At 55.2% G+C, this 3,690-nt stretch overlaps 1 pseudogene across 1 annotated transcript; it reads right to left on the bottom strand.

The window, feature by feature from the left end:
- Nucleotides 1–595: 595 nt before the first annotated feature.
- LOC311373592 (frizzled-9 pseudogene) lies at nt 596–3,573 on the bottom strand (annotated as a pseudogene). The gene has a single exon. The product of its transcript is annotated as a frizzled-9 pseudogene (transcript).
- Between the last annotated feature and the right edge of the window lie 117 nt (nt 3,574–3,690).

A 3,690-nucleotide genomic window follows, 5' to 3' on the forward strand; every position in this document is an offset into this window, starting at 1 on the left:
GTGGGGGTGGTGTGCGTGTGTGTGTGTGTGTGTGTGTGTGTGTGTGTGTGTGTGTGTGTGTGTGTGTGTGTGTGTGTGTGTGTGTGTGTGTGTGTGTGTGTGTGTGTGTGTGTGTGTGTGTGTGTGTGTGTGTGTGTGTGTGTGCGTGCGCGCGTGTGGAGGGGGGGGATTATAACATTAATTAAATACATTCTTCCGCAAGCTGCTCCTGTGTTTTGAGGACGAGGGTGAAGACGCAAACATGAATAGGCTACATTGCCATGGTTAGTCACTCCATTCATCAATGATTCTCTTTGAGGATTATTGTCAGCCATGCCGGGGGGGGGACGAACTGTGCACTTGAATAAAATAAATAAATACAAGAAGCCGGCGCATTTGGTGCAGTCTTGCTGTCAGAAGTGTCAAGAGATTGACAGGGAGGGAAGCAGAGGTGCTGCAGGAGATTGAGAAGAAACGTGACGGCAGCTGTTTGAGATGCTGTGTTTCATGGCTATATACCTTTTAATATCCTTCAATATGAATAATGAGATTAGGTAACAGTACATGGGCATGTAGGCACAACAAACACCAAACATTGGCTCAACATTGTGTATGAAGAATTTATTATCCTTTCTTTAAAAAAGAAAAAGGCACTTAATTTCCCTTGACCTTCAGTACTGGAGCTTTAATGAATGCATCTAAACAAATAAAACAGTAGATCCGGTAAGAGCCAAAGTAAACATAAATTAAATATATTTACAATAAATAACACATCTATACACATTTATACAGATAACCATGCCACTTTTAGGGAGCACAAAACGACATCTCCTTAACATTTGCCATGCATTTCCATTCTTCTTCTACTCCTCTTTGCTCTGCAATACTGGGCATATCTACTGCAGAGGAAACAACCTGACAGACACAGGAGATAACAACACTGGTAATGTCTCTTTGAACACTGTTAATGATAGTTCCTTCTGACTGATGCCAGTGCGGTGTGTCCCTCGGCTACAGCACAGAGAGCGAGCGAGAGAGAGAGAGAGAGAGAGAGAGAGAGAGAGAGAGAGAGAGAGAGAGAGAGAGAGAGAGAGAGAAAACGACAGATCAGTCAGTTCAGGTAAAGTCTTTTTCTAGCAGCTCCTTACACAAGGCATAAAGTGTTTGTGTACATCAAAGTGTAAGTGTGTGTGTTAACATGAGTGCGCTTGTGTTTTGTGGCGGCAACACACTGCACAGTGCCCCCCCCCCCACCCCCCCACTCGTCAATGTGCCCTCAATCAGTAACATTGTCTGTGCTTGCACCCCACCCCCCCCCCCCCCACCACCACCACACGCACATCACACGTGCGTGGGGTTGTCCGAGTGGGGGTCCGGCTTGGCCATGTGCAGCACCACGGCGGGGGGGGCCTTGTAGTGGCAGTGCGTGCTGCCGCAGGTGCCCCCGCCACACGGCTTCCTGCCCCCGCCGGCCGTCCTGTCGGCCGCCAGCTTCCGGCTGCACAGCTGCTGCCAGGTCTGCAGCGTCTTGGAGCTCCACACCCACACGCCGCTGGTGATGCCCACCACCAGCGACATGAAGATCTTCAGCATGAACACGGCCACCGCCGGCACCGAGGCGTCCAGCGCGCAGCCCTCGTTCCGGCGGCCCGGCAGAGAGGCGCAGCGGGCCTCCAGGCCGCGGGAGCGCCAGTAGTCCATGTTGAGGCGCTCGTAGAAGTAGCACACGATGACGCAGGTGGCGGGCACCGTGTACAGGATGGAGTACACGCCGATCTTCACCATCAGCTTCTCCAGCTTCTCCGTGTTGGTGCCCTCCGTCTTCATCACCCGGCGGATGTGGAAGAGCGCCACGAAGCCTGTCAGGATGAAGGAGGTGCCCACCACCAGGTAGCAGGCCAGGGGGATGAGCACGAAGCCCGTGAGGGCGGCCGCGTCCATGCTGCCCACGTAGCACAGGCCCGTCAGCTCGTCGCCCGCCACCTTCCTCATGGTGAGGATGACAATGGTCTTGAGGGCGGGCACGCCCCAGGCCGCCATGTGGAAGTAGTTGCTGTGCGCCTCGATGGCCTCGTGGCCCCACTTCTTGCCGGCGGCCAGGAACCAGGTGAGCGTGAGGATCACCCACCAGATGGACGAGGCCATGCCGAAGTAGTAGAGGATGAGGAAGACGATGGTGCAGCCCGTGGACTCGAGCCCCTCCTGGATGATGTACAGCTCGCCGTTCTCCCGGTCGCAGGCGATGTTCTCGGCGCCGGCCACCGAGCGGATGATGAAGGCCACCGAGTAGACGTTGTAGCACATGGAGAGGAAGATGATGGGCCGCTCGGGGTACTGGAAGCGGTGCGGGTCCAGCAGGAAGGTGAGCACGGTGAAGGCGGTGGACACGAAGCACAGCGTGGACCACACCGTCATCCAGATGAAGGCGAAGTCCTTGTCCCGCCGTGACCAGAACACGTCCACGGCCGAGGAGCAGCGGGGCGCGCACGACTGGCTCTTCTCCACGTACTGGAACTTCTCTGGGTTCTCGCAGGAGCCCGGGGCGCCCCCCGAGTGGCCGGCGCCGCCACCGCCGCCACCGCCGACGCCGCCCGGCTGTCGGGCGCGGGGGGGGCACCGGGAGCATGCCCTCTCCCTTCTTGGTCTCGGGTCTGGTGTCGTTCTCCGGAGCCTCCATGCACAGGGCGTTGGGGTCGTTCCTGGTGGGCAGCTTGGAGCAGTCCAGGGAGTCGGGCCAGGCGTAGTTAAACTTCTCCATGATGGGGGAACACTTCTGCCTGGCCTGCTCGCACATGGGTCGACAGGCAGGGATGGAGGTGGACACTTTGTCCGTGCACATAGGGGCATAGAGGGAGCAGAGGAAGAAGCGGAGCTGCGGGTCACAACCGTACTCCACCAGAGGGGCAAATTCGTTGAGTTTGATCGCAGCCTCCTTCTGGTTGTCGTGGTCCATGAAATTGGGCATGCGGGTCAAGTTGTAGCCGATCCCTTGGCACATGGGTATAACGATGGGCTCGCACTTGGCTGGTCTGCCTCGCTCCAGATCATAGGATCCTATCTCGAAGCTGGAGCCAGAAATCACCAGCAGACACCATAAGAAAATAACCATCTTCAACGGACAGCCACCCATTCTCATTTTTTGTCATATGTCAAAAAAAGAGTTTGCACCTCCAAGGCAATGTCCATACAAAAATAACAACCGAATCGGCTAGAATAGGAAGACCCACACTAGTGGCCCATTACGTATGAAAGTCAAAACGTGCGTTATCTTTCCGTGACTGGATAAATCCACGATCGAACAAAGTCCACTAGTTATTAAAAAATGTCTAACAGACGGAATAGTAAAAAGCCCACCAGTGGGAATGAAGTCCGTTATTACAAACTGAGAGACCGAAACTTCGGACGCCAACCGGGGCAGAAGACGAGCCTGTGTACCCACGAGTCCCGGAGAGCGGCAAGGAAGAACCGTCCTTAAATCCACAGCATGCCATGCAGATCTAGAGCTGACGGTGTTTACCGGATCGGTGGACACGGATCTCTTCAGAATTGACTTTGTCTGCTCTCTCTTCAGCCACCGCTTTCAACGCCACACTGAACTTTCCCTGCTTCCAGCGGGACTTCAGTGAGAAGGGGGGTGGGCACTCAGTGGGAAGGGGGGTGGGCACTCAGTGACGCTCACATTTCGCCTGGCTTATGAAGGAGCACCGCAGA

The sequence above is a fragment of the Micromesistius poutassou genome (genome assembly GCF_964030765.1).
Source record: "Micromesistius poutassou genome assembly, contig: SCAFFOLD_4939, whole genome shotgun sequence".
Taxonomy (NCBI): domain Eukaryota; kingdom Metazoa; phylum Chordata; class Actinopteri; order Gadiformes; family Gadidae; genus Micromesistius; species Micromesistius poutassou.